At 38.5% G+C, this 13432-nt stretch overlaps 1 protein-coding gene and 1 non-coding gene across 6 annotated transcripts in view; both read right to left on the bottom strand.

The window, feature by feature from the left end:
• PIK3C2G (phosphatidylinositol-4-phosphate 3-kinase catalytic subunit type 2 gamma) overlaps window positions 1–13432 on the bottom strand; it is a 440932-nt gene that overhangs the window by 156442 nt on the left and 271058 nt on the right. The gene's annotated exons all lie outside the window — the stretch shown is intronic.
• TRNAY-GUA (transfer RNA tyrosine (anticodon GUA)) lies at window positions 2849–2942 on the bottom strand. Its single transcript has 2 exons — window positions 2906–2942; window positions 2849–2884 (listed from the first exon to the last, which is right to left on the bottom strand). It is a non-coding gene; the product is annotated as a tRNA-Tyr (tRNA).

The following is a 13432-nucleotide window of genomic DNA, read 5'->3' as shown; positions in this document are numbered from 1 at the left end:
GTACATCTGTGTCTCTTTTTCTGTTTTGCATATAAGGTTATCATTACCATCTTTTAAAATTCCATTTATCTTTCTGGCTTACTTCACTCTGTATAATGGGCTCCAGTTTCATCCATCTCATTAGAACTGATTCAAATGAATTCTTTTTAATGGCTGAGTAATATTCCATGGTATATATGTACCACAGCTTTCTTATCCATTCGTCTGCTGATGAGCATCTAGGTTGCTTCCATGTCCTGGCTATTATAAACAGTGCTGCAATGAACATTGGGGTGCACGTGTCTCTTTCAAATCTGGTTTCCTCAGTGTGTATGCACAGGAGTGGGATTGCTGGGTCGTATGGCAGTTCTATTTCCAGTTTTTTAAGGAATCTCCACACTGTTCTCCATAGTGGCTGTACTAGTTTGCATTCCCACCAACAGTGTAAGAGGGTTCCCTTTTCTCCGCACCCTCTCCAGCATTTATTGCTTGTAGACTTTTGGATAGCAGCCATCCTGACTGGCATGTAATGGTACCTCGTTGTGGTTTTGATTTGCATTTCTCTGATAATGAGTGATGTTGAGCATTTTTCATGTGTTTGGTAGCCATCTGTATGTCTTCTTTGGAGAAATGTCTGTTTAGTTTAGTAGGAGGAATCAACCTGCCTGACTTCAGGCTCTACTACAAAGCCACAGTCATCAAGACAGTATGGTACTGGCAGAAAGACAGAAATACAGACCAATGGAACAGAATAGAAAGCCCAGAGATGAATCCACGTACCTATGGACATCTTATCTTCGACAAAGGAGGCAAGGATATACAATGGAAAAAAGACAACCTCTTTAACAAGTGGTGCTGGGAAAACTGGTCAACCACTTGTAAAAGAATGAAACTAGAACACCTAACACCATACACAAAAATAAACTCAAAATGGATTAAAGATCTAAATGTAAGACCAGAAACTATAAGTCCTAGAGGAGAACATAGGCAAAACACTCTCCAACATAAATCACAGCAGGATCCTCTATGACCCACCTCCCAGAATATTGGAAATAAAAGCAAAAATAAACAAATGGGACCTAATGAAACTTAAAAGCTTTTGCACAACAAAAGAAACTATAAGCAAGGTGAAAAGACAGCCCTCAGAATGGGAGAAAATAATAGCAAATGAAGCAACAGACAAAGGATTAATCTCAAAAAACAAGCAACTCCTGCAGCTCAATTCCAGAAAAATAAATGACCCAATCAAAAAATGGGCCAAAGAACTAAACACTTGTTTACTTTTGTAAGGAGGTGGGTCATAGAGGATCTTGCTTTGATTTATGTCATCCAGTGTTCAGCCTATGTTTTTCTCTAAAAGTTTTATAGTTTCTGGTCTTACATTTAGGTATTTAACCCATTTTGAGTTTATCTTTGTGTATGGTGTTAGGAAGTGTTTTAATTTCATTCTTTTATATGTAGTTGTCCAGTTTTCCCAGCACCATTTACTGAAGTTGCTATCTTTGCCCCATTGTATATTCTTGCCTCCTTTGTCAAAAATAAGGTACCCATAGATGCATGGGTTTATTTCTGGGCTTTCTATCTTGTTCCATTGGTCTACCTTTCTGTTTTTGTACCAGTACCATACTGTCTTGATGACTGTAGCTTTGTAGTATAATCTGAAGTCAAGAAGGTTGATTCCTCCAGCTGCATTCTTCTTTCTCAAGACTACTTTGGCTATTTGGGGTCTTTTGTGTTTCCATATGAATTGTGACATTTTTTGTTCTAGTTTTGTGAAAAATGCATTGGTAATTTGGTAGAGATTGCATTTAATCTGTAGATGCATTAGGTAGTATAGTCATTTTCACAATATGACTGTGAAAGTATATGATTCTTCCTATCCAGGAACATGGAATATCTCTCCATCTGTTTATGTCATCTTTGATTTCTTTCATTAGTGTCTCATAATTTTGTGTGTACAGTTCTTCCTTCTCCTTAGGTAAGTTTATTCCTAGATTTTTAATTCTCTCCATTGCAATGGTGAATTGGGTTGATTCCTTTATTGCTCTTTCTGATTTTTCATCGTTAATATATGAGAATGCAAATGCTTTCCGTGTATTGATTTTGTACCCTGTAATTTTGCTAAATTCACTGATTAGCTCTAGTAATTTTCTGATACTATCCTTAGGGTTTTCTATGTATAGTATCATGTCATCTGCAAATTGTGAGAGCTTTACTTCTTCTTTTCTGGTCTGGATTCCTTTTATTTCTTTTTCTTCTCTGATTGCTGTACCTGGAACTTCCAGAAATAGGTCAAATAACAGTGGCAGAAGTGGACACCCTTGTCTTGTTCCTAATCTTAGGGGAACTGCTTTCAGTTTTTCACCATTAAGAATAATGTTTGTCGCTGCTGCTGCTAAGTTGCTTCAGTCGTGTCTTACTCTGTGCGACCCCATAGCCCACCATGCTCCTCCGTCCCTGGGATTCTCCAGGCAAGAACACTGGAGTGGGTTGCCCTTTCCTTCTCCAATGCATGAAAGTGAAAAGTGAAAGTGAAGTTGCTCAGTCGTGTTTGACTCTTTGCGACCCCATGGACTGTAGCCTACCAGGCTCCTCCGTCCATGGGATTTTCCAGGCAAGAGTACTGGAGTGGGTTGCCATTGCCTTTTCCAATAACATGAATGTGAAGTGATAGCTCAGTCATGTCCAACTCTTTGCAACCCCATGGACTATATAGTCCATGGGATTCTCCAGGCCAGAATACTGGAGTGGGTAGCCTTTCCCTTCTCCGGGGGATCTTTCCAACACAGCAATCAAACCCAGGTCTACCACATTGCAGATGGAATCTTTACCAGCTGAGCCACAAGGGAAGTCCAAAAGTGGATATGTCTCCTTTGAGCCGGAGTCGAACCAGTGACCTAAGGATGTCTCTCGGTTAGAGTGTCAACTACAGTGCTCCACTCTACCAACTGAGCTATCAAAGGGACTTAAGGAAAAGGAAAGACACAATGTTTGCTATAGGCTTATCACTTATGGGCTTTACTATGTTGAGGTAGGTTCCTTATATGCCCATTTTTTAAAGAGTTTTAATCATAGGTATGGATGTGAGAGTTGGACTGTGAAGAAAGCTGAGGGCTGAAAAATTGATGCTTTTGAACTGTGGTGTTGGAGAAGACTCTTGAGAGTCCCTCGGACTGCAAGGAGATCCAACCAGTCTATCCTAAAGGAGATCAGTCCTGGGTGTTCATTGGAAGCACTGATGTTGAAGCTGAAACCAATACTTTGGCCACCTCATGCGAAGAGTTGACTCATTGGAAAAGACCCTAATGCTGGGAGGGATTGGGGACAGAAGGAGAAGGGGACAACAGAGGATGAGATAGCTGAATGGCATCGCCGACTTCATGGACATGAGTTTGAGTAAACTCCAGGAGTTGGTGATGGACAAGGAGGCCTGGCGTGCTGCGATTCATGGGGTCACAAAGAGTTGGACATGACTGAGCGACTGAACTGAACTGAACTGAATCATAGATAGGTGCTGAATTTTGTCAAAGGCGTTTTCTGCATCTATTGAGATGATCATATGGTTTGTCTTTCGATTTGTTAATATGGTGTATCACATTGATTGATTTCCATATATTGAAGAATCCTTGCATCCCTGAAATAAATCCAACTTGATCATGGTGTATGAGCTTTTTGATGTGTTGCTGAATTCTGTTTGCTAAAATTTTGTTGAGGACATTTGCATCCATGTTCATCAGTGATATTGGCCTGCAGTTTTCTTTTCTTGTGTTGTCTTTGTCTGGTTTTGGTATGAAGGTGATTTTGGCCTCATAGAATGAATTGGGAAGTGTTCCTTCCTCTGCAATTTTTTGAAAGAGCTTTAAAAGGATAGGGATTAGCTCCTCTCTAAATGTTTGATAGAATTCTCCTGTGAAGCCATCTGGTCCTGGACTTTTGTTTTTTGGGAGATTTTTGATAACAGCTTCAATATCATTGCTTGAAATTGGGTTGTTCAAAATTTCTATTTCTTCCTGGTTCAGTCTTGGAAGACTGAACTTTTCTAAGTTCTGTTTCTTCCAGGCTATCTATTTTATTGCCATATAGTTGTTCATAATAGTCTCTTATTTTATTTATTTATTTATTTTTTCATTTATTTTTATTAGTTGGAGGCTAATTATTTTACAATATTGTAGTGGTTTTTGCCATACATTGACATGAATCAGCCATGGATTACATGTGCTCCCCATCCCGATCCCTCCTCCCGCCTCCCTCCCCATCCCATCCATAATAGTCTTTTATAAGTCTTTGTATTTCTGCATTGTCTGTTGTAACCTCCCTTTTTTCATTTCTAATTTTGTTGATTTGATTCTTCTCTCTTTTTTACTTGATGAGTCTGGCTAAGTGTTTGTCAATTTTGTTTATCTTCTCAAAGAAACAGCTTTTAGTTTTATTAATCTTTATTATTGTTTCTTTCACTTCTTTTTCATTTATTTCTTCTTGGATCTTTATGATTTCTTTCCTTCTACTAATTATGGGTTTTTTTCCTTCTTCTTTTTCCAGCTGCTTTAGGTATAAAGTTAGGTTGTCCATTTAATGTTTTCCTTGTTTCTCAAAGTAGGATATATATATCCTGCAATAAACTTCCCTCTTGGAACCACTTCTGCTGTATCCCATAGATTTTGAGTTGTCATGTTCTCATTGTCATTTGTTTCTAAAAATTTTTTAATTTTCCTTTTGATTTCTTCATTAACTTGTGGTTATTTAGAAATGTGTTGTTTAATCTCCATGTGTTTGTGTTTCTTACAGTTTTTTTCTTGTAATTAATATTTAGTCTCATAGTGTTGTGGTCAGAGAAGATGCTTGATATGATTTCAACTTTCTTAAATTTACTGAGGTTTGATTTGTGACCCAAGTCTATCCTGAAGAATGTTCCATGTGCACTTGAAAAGAAGGTGTATTCTTTTGCATTTGATGGAATGTCATGAAGAGATAGATGAGATCCATTTTATCTAATGTATCATTGAAGATTGTGTTTCCTTCTTAATTTTCTGTTTTGATGACCTGTCCATTGGTGTGAGAGAGGTGTTAGAGTCTCCTACTATTATTGTGTTACTGTTAATCTCTCCTTTTATGTCTGTTCATGTTTGTCTTATGTATTGAAGTGCTCCTATGTTTGGTGCATAGATATTTACAATTGTTATGTCTTCCTCTTGGATCAATCCCTTGATCATTATGTACTGTCCTTCCTTATCTCTTATAATCTTTTTTATTTTAAGGTTTATTTTGTCTGGCATGGGGATTGCTACTCCAGCTTTCTTTTGCTTCACATTTGCATGGAATATATTTTTCCATCCTCTCACTTTCAGTCTATATGTGTCTTTAGGTCTGAACTGGGTTTCTTGTAGACAGCGTATATATGGTCTTGTATCCATTCTGCCATTCTGTGTATTTTGGTTTTAGCATTTAATCCATTTACATTTAAAGTAATTATTGAGATATCTATATATATCTACATATATATAGATGTATACGTATATATATATCTATATATATATACACTCCTATTGCCATTTTCTGTCTGTTTGGGGTTGATTTTATAGATCTTTATCCTTCTCTTGTATTTCTTGACTATGTAAGTCTGTTTAATATTTGTCGTAAAGCTGGTTTGGTAGTATTGAATTCTCTTAACTTTTTCTTGTCTGAAAAGCTTTTTATTTCTCCATCAATTTTCAGTGAGATCCTTGGTTGGTACAGTAATCTTGGTTGTAGATTTTTCCCATTCAGTACTTTAAATATATCCTGCCATTACCTTCTGGCCTGCAGAGTTTCTGCTGAAAGATCAGCTGTTAAGCATATGGGGTTTCCCTTGTATGTTACTTGTTGCTTCTCCCTTGCTGTTTTTAATATTCTTTCTTTGTGTTAGTCTTTGTTAGTTTGATTAGTATGCTTCTTGGTGTGTTTCTTCTTGGGTTTATCCTGTGTGGGACTCTTTGTTCCTCTTGGACTTGACTGGCTATTTCCTTTTCCATGTTGGGGAAACTGTCAACTGTAATCTCTTCAAAAATTTTCTCATTCTCTTTTTTTCTCTCTTCTTCTTCTGGGACCCCTATAATTTGAATGTTGGTGCATTTGATATGGTCTCAGAGGTCTCTGAGACTATACTCAGTTCTTTTCATTCCTTTTACTTTATTCTGATCTTCAGAAGTTATTTTCACCATTCTTTCTTCCAGCTCACTGATTTGTTCTTCTGCTTCAGAGATTCTGCTATTGATTCCTTCTAGAGTATTTTTAATTTCACTAGCTGTGTTGTTTGTCTCTGTATGCTTATTCTCTAATTCTTCTAGGTCTTTGTTAATTGATTCTTGCATTTTCTCTGTTTAGTTTTCAGAGTATTTGCTCATCTTTACTATCATTATTCTGAATTCTTTTTCAGGTAATTTCCCCATTTCCTCTCATTTATTTGGACTTCTGTGTTTCTAGTTTGTGCTTTCATTTGTGCAGTATTTCTCTGCCTTTTCATTTTTTTTTTAAAGTTATTGTATTTTATGTCTCCTTTTCCCAGGCTTTGAGGAAACTTGAATTCTTTCCTTGAAAAAGGTCGAATTCTTTCTTCTCTTTGATTTCTCTCCTCCTAAGTTTGGTCCAGTGGTTTATGTGAGCTTCATATAGGGTGAGATGTGTGTTGAGTTTTGTTTGTTTGTTTGTTTTTCCTCTGATGGGCAAGGCTGAGTGAGGTGGTACTCCTGTCTGCTGATGATTTAGTTTGTACTTTTGTTTTGTTTGTTGTTTAGATGAGGCGTCCTGCACAGTGCTACTGGTGGTTGGGTGATGCCAGGTCTTATATTCCAGTGGTTTCTTTTGTGTGAGTTTTCACTATTTGATACTCCCTAGGATTAGTTCTGAGATTATGTGATTAATCACAGAAAACTAGCCAATCTGATCACATGGACCACAGTCTTGTCTAACTCAATGAAACTAAGCCATGCCATGTGGGGCCACCCAAGATGGACGGGTCATGGGGGAGAGGTCTGACGGAATGTGGTCCACTGGAGAAGGGAATGGCAAACCATTTCAGTATTCTTGCCTTGAGAACCCCATGAACAGTATGAAAAGGCACAATGATAGGATACTGAAAGAGGAACTCCCTAGGTCAGTAGGTACCCAATATGCTACTGGAGATCAGCGGAGAAATAACTCCAGAAAGGATGAAGAGATGGAGCCAAAGCAAAAACAATGCACAGTTGTGGATGTGACTGGTGATAGAAGCAAGGTCCAATGCTGTAAAGAGCAATATTGCATAGGAACCTGGAATGTTAGGTCCATGAATCAAGGCAAATTGGAAGTGGCCAAACAGGAGATGGCAAGGGTGAATGTCTACATTTTAGGAATCAGCGAACTAAAATGGACTGAAATGGGTGAATTTAACTCAGATGACCATTATATCTACTACTGTGGACAGGAATCCATTAAAAGAGATGGAGTAGCCATCATGGTCAACAAAAGAGTTCGAAATGCAGTACTTGGATGCAATCTCAAAAATGACAGAATGATCTCTGTTCATTTCCAAGGCAAACCATTCAATATCACGGTAATCCAAGCCTATGCCCTGACCAGTAATGCTGAAGAAGCTGAAGTTGAAGGGTTCTATGAAGACCTACAAGATGTTTTAGAACTAATACCCCAAAAAGATGTGCTTTTTGTTATAGGGGACTGGTATGTAAAGTAGGAAGTCAAGAAACACCTGGAGTAAGAGGCAAATTTTGCCTTGGAGTACAGAATGAAGCAGGGCAAAGGCTAATAGAGTTTTGCCAAGAGAATGCACTGGTCATAGCAAACACCCTCTTCCAACAACACAAGAGAAGACTTTACACATGGACATCACCAGATGGTCAACATCGAAATCAGATAGATTATATTCTTTTCAGCCAAAGATGGAGAAACTCTATACAGTCAGCAAAAACAAGACCAGGAGCTGACTGTGGCTCAGATCATGAACTCCTTATTGCCAATTTCAGACTTAAACTGAAGAAAGTAGGGAAAACCACTAGACCATTCAGGTATGACCTAAATCAAATCCCTTATGACTATACAGTGGAAGTGAAAAATAGATTTAAGGGGTTAGATCTGATAGACAGAGTGCCTGACGAACTAAGGACGGAAGTTCGTGACATTGTACAGGAGACAGGGATCAAGACCATCCCCATGGAAAAGAAATGCAAAAAGGCAAAATGGTTGTCAAAGAATGCCTTACAGATAGCTGTGAAAAAAAGAGAAGCGAAAGCAAAGGAGAAAAGGAAAGATATTACCATTTGAATGCAGGGTTCCAAAAAATAGCAAGGAGAGATAAGAAAGCCTTTCTCAGCAAATGCAAAGAAATAGAGGAAATGCAAAGAATAGAGGAAAACAACAGAATGGGAAAGACTAGAGATCTCTTCAAGAAATATCTTCAAGAAAATTAGAGATACCAAGGGAACATTTCATGCAGAGATGGATTCAACAAAGGACAGAAATGAGGTGGACCTAACAGAAGCTGAAGATAAGAAGAGGTGGCAAGAATACACAGAAGAACTGTACAAAAAAGATCTTCATGACCCAGATAATCACGATGGTATGATCACTCACCTAGAGCCAGACATCCTGGAATGTGAAGTCAGGTGGGCCTTAGGAAGCATAACTATGAACAAAGCTAGTGGAGGTGATGGAATTCCAGTTGAGCTATTTCAAAACCTGAAAGATGATGCTGTGAAAGTACTGCACTCAATATGCCAGCAAATTTGGAAAACTCAGCAGTGTCCACAGGACTGGAAAAGGTCAGTTTTCATTCCAATCCCAAAGAAAGGCAATGCCAAAGAATGCTCAAAATACCACACAATTGCACTCATCTCACATGCCAGCAAAGTAATGGTCAAAATTCTCCAAGCCAGGCTTCAGCAATATGTGAACTGTGAACTTCCAGATATTCAAGCTGGTTTTAGGAAGGGCAGAGGAACCAGAGATCAAATTGCCAACATCTGCTGGATCGTCAAAAAAGCAAGAGAGTTCCAGAAAAACATCTATTTCTGCTTTATTGACTATGCCAAAGCCTTTGACTATGTGGATCACAATAAACTGTGGACAATTCTGAAAGAGATGGGAATACCAGACCACCTGACCTGTCTCTTGAGAAACCTGTATGCAGGTCAGGAAGCAACAGTTAGAACTGGACATGGAACAACAAACTGGTTCTAAAAAGGAATAGGAGTATGTCAAGGCTGTATATTGTCACCCTGCTTATTTAACTTATATGCAGAGTACATCATGAGAAACACTGGGCTGGACGAAGCACAAGCTGGAATCAAGATTGCCGGAAGAAATATCAATAACCTCAGATATGCAGATGACACCACCCTTATGGCAGAAAGTGAAGATGAACTAAAAAGCCCCTTGATGAAAGTGAAAGAAGAGTGAAAAAGTTGGCTTAAAGCTCAACATTCAGAAAACTAAGATCATGGCATCCGGTCCCATCACTTCATGGGAAATAGATGGGGAAACAGTGGAAACAGTGTCAGACTTTATTTTTTTGGACTCCAAAATCACTGCAGATGGTGATTGCAGCCATGGAATTAAAAGACACTGACTCCTTGGAAGGAAACTTATGGCCTACCTAGGTAGCATATGAAAAAACAGAGACATTAATTTTCCAACAAAGGTCCGCCTTGTCAAGGCTATGATTTTTCCAGTGGTCATGTATGGATGTGAGAGTTGGGCTGTGAAGAAAGCTGAGCACCAAAAAATTGATGCTTTTGAACTGTGGTGTTGGAAAAGACCCTTGAGAATCCCTTGGACTGCAAGGAGATCCAACCAGTCCATCCTGAAGGAGATCAGTCCTGGGTGTTCATTGGAAGGACTGATGCTGAAACTGAAACTCCAATACTTTGGCCACCTGATGCAAAGAGTTGACTCACCGGAGAAGACCCTGGTGCTGGAAAAGATTGAAGGCAGGAGGAGAAGGGGACGACAGAGGATGAGATGGCTGGATGGCATTACCGACTCGATGAACTTGAGTTTGAGTAAACTCTGAGAGTTGGTGATGGACAGGGAGGCCTGGTGTGCTGTGATTCATGGGGTCGCAAAGAGTTGGACACAATGGAGCGACTGAACTGACTGAACTGAGGGTTAGTTCTGGTAGTCTAGGGTCTTGGAGTCAGTGTTCCACTTCAAAGGCTCCGGGTTTGATCTCTGTTGTGGCACATCTCATTTATGTGACGAGTTGCTTATGCCTGTTAGTGGCTCAACAACCTGGTTATTTAGTTATTTTAGAGCTCTCAGTCCGCCTCTTTGATTTATTGTCCTGGGAAATAGCAATACATTCCAAGACCAGAGTAATATCTCTATATGTATCTGACTGTGAGGCACGGCCTGTGGTTCTGCACATCTCTGGGCACCGTGCACATTTCCACCTGATCTCAGAACACAGCTCCAATGTATTTTCCTCTATTTTTTTGCATTGATCACTGAGGAAGGCTTTCTTATCTCTCCTTGTTATTTTTTGGAAGTCCATTCAAATGGGTATATCTTTCCTTTTCTCCTTTGCCTTTAGCTTCTCTTCTTTTTTCAGCTATTTGTAAGACCTCCTCAGACAACCATTTTGTCTTTTTGCATTTCTTTTTCTTGGGGATGGTCTTGATCACTGCCTCTTGTACTATGTCACAAACCTCCGTCCATAGTTCTTCAGGCACTCTATCAGATCTAATCCCTTGAATCTATTTGTCACTTCCACTGTATAATCATAATGGATTTGATTTAGGTCATACCTGAAGGGTCTATTGGTGTTCCCTATTTTCTTCAATTTAAGCCTAAATTTGGCAATAAGGAGTTCAGGATCTGAGCCACAGCCAGCTCCTGGTGCTTTGCTTTTGTATGTATGTATATTTATGGCTGATTCACATTGCTTTGGCAGAAACCAACACAATGTTGCAAAGGAATTTTCCTCCAATTAAAAATAAATTTTAAAAAATTTGTACTCTGTCACTTATCAACTGTAACACCTTGGACAAATTACTTAAATTTTTTTGCATGTGTGTTAGTTGCTCAGTTGTGTCTGACTCATCATCCCTATTTCACATCGGGATAAATGTTTGTATATTAACGTAATATAGGGATAAAAATCCTACCTCATACAATTTTCTAATAGGTATATGAACTAATGGATATAAAATGGCTTTTATAATGTCTGATATTAATCAGGTACTTAAAAAAGATTAATGCATTTTTTCCCTTTTTGTTAATGAACATTTTCTTATCTTTACAAACAATAGGACAACATGCATTTCCTGTTCTCATGTTTTTCAATTATACTTTACATTTTATCTTCAGCTACAGCTGAACGATATCATAAACAATATCAACTGCTTTCCATTATTTTCCTTTTATGTGCTTACAATTGTTTGAGTGCTAAAGGTTATATGTTTTTAGGTTATTAGAGAGTTCATGTTGACAATGAAGAATTAAATCAATACTAAAAGGAAAAGGATTTGATACTTTCAACTTATCAACTTAGTAAAAATATGAGATCAATACGTTTTGCAGGATCAGTTTGAATGTCATTATTTCTGAGAAGTCTGAAATGGGTAGAAGAGAGGAAAGGATCTATTTCTTAACCTATTGATGTAAATCTAACATAATCCTCAAGCAAACAGAAACCCTTGTTTACTAAATCAATTTGAGTTTTACAGTGAAATGATGAGACTGCTTGTTAAGTAATGAATTCTTGCTGCAAGAATCAGTCAATCAGGGAACATATGAACTCCTGTCATGGTATTCAATTAGGAAACCCTGTATTGGGCCACAGTCTAGACCAGTGGTTTTCAAATTCTCTTCATTCAACTCTGGGGATGCGCAGGGTGTGGGGAGGTGATGAAGTCTTTGAGGCATGCCAAGTCCAGGAGAGAGACAAAGGGCTAAGAGAGACTAAGCCCTTCTTTGTAATTACATCACTGAGAGTGATTGTGCTTTCATTGTTTCATATTTTGGTTTTCAGATGCAGTCTGTTTTTTGAGAGTCACAACAAAAATAACACACACTTGACAACTAGTATGCACAAACCACTATCTGTATGCAAATAGAAAGAGGCACCATATCTACCTCTGAAAGAGCCTGCAAAAAGTTGGTATGAAAGTATACACACTGCATTAAGTCAAAAATAATTTACAAGGCAATGTAACATAGTTGAATGAGGAAGCATTTGAAGAAGAGAGTATTTCAGAGATGAGCTGAATTTGAAGATTGTGAAAGACATAGATTAGTAAACAGGTGAAAGAAAAGGCTTGCTAGATAGGAAAAGGCAAACAAAGAACTCCAGAGTAGAAGTTAAAAGTGGATTGGGAAGGCCATAACCAAGAGATAGGAAAGAATAAATCAGTCTTGGAGGATAGATTATAAAAATGATGAGATAAAGGAGCTGGAATAGAGAAAGATAAGAAAGGTTAGAATAGGGAAAGGATGATATGACTTCTCTTGTTGCAAAGTAAACACTGCTGAAATAGACTTAAAATAGATTTTTAAAAGGAAAAGAAACCTATTAGTAAATGAAAAGTCTGGTCCTTACTCTCCCAGGAGTAGAGAAGGATTGCATTAAGTTATTCCCACTCTCTCATTCTAACCATCCCTTAGTGAAACAGGAAATGGTCCATTGTGATTAGTGGTCTGAACAAGAGGTAGGGGTGAGAATTCTCCTAGTAAAGAAAGCTTAGCTAAACCCAAGAAGACTTTTGCTCTCTGTCTTGAAGGGCCATGTTTTAAGAAACGGATTGAGCCAGGCCTGAGTGCTTCTCCCTAGTGTAGTTAACTGATGATGATGCAACTCGAATGCTGACTGTGTATGCAGGCTTTTCCACTGGACTTCTTTCCAGAGTGACTTCTGACACACGATAAGCTCAGTATTGACTTCCCACCATCACTGCATTTATCAGCTTTCTCCCCAGATGGGCTCTCTGAGGTCCTAGAGGACTGGTGGTATAACCAAAGACCTTCCCATGCTCATTATTACATCCACAGGACTTCTAACCTGTGTGAATTCTGTGATATATAATGAAGTGTGAGTCTCAACTGCGTATTTTCCACATTTATTGTGCTTTTCTGGTGTGAAGTCTGTAACATAAAGTAAGATATTTACTAGACTAAATGCCAAGCCATGCCACATTCAAAAGGCTTTTCTCTGGTGTGAATTTGCTCATAATCAACAAGTTTAGAGGTCTGACTGAAGGCTTTTCTACACTGCCGACACACATGTGCTTGTTCCCTGGCATGGGGGAACCAGTGTCAGTAAGACTGACGCTGACTGTCTTACTTGACACTGGATTTTACTCTGACTGAAGGCCTTACTACATTCCTTAAACTTGTAAGACTTCTGTCCAGTGTGAACTTTCTGGTGGTCAGCAAAATTTCTATCAGAATAGAGAGCGTTCCCACATTCATTTCAACATAACGTTTGTCA

The sequence above is a fragment of the Odocoileus virginianus genome, chromosome 23 (assembly GCF_023699985.2).
Source record: "Odocoileus virginianus isolate 20LAN1187 ecotype Illinois chromosome 23, Ovbor_1.2, whole genome shotgun sequence".
Lineage (NCBI taxonomy): Eukaryota > Metazoa > Chordata > Mammalia > Artiodactyla > Cervidae > Odocoileus > Odocoileus virginianus.
Note: the sequence above shows the minus strand (reverse complement) of the source record. Positions and strands in the feature narration are given on the sequence as shown.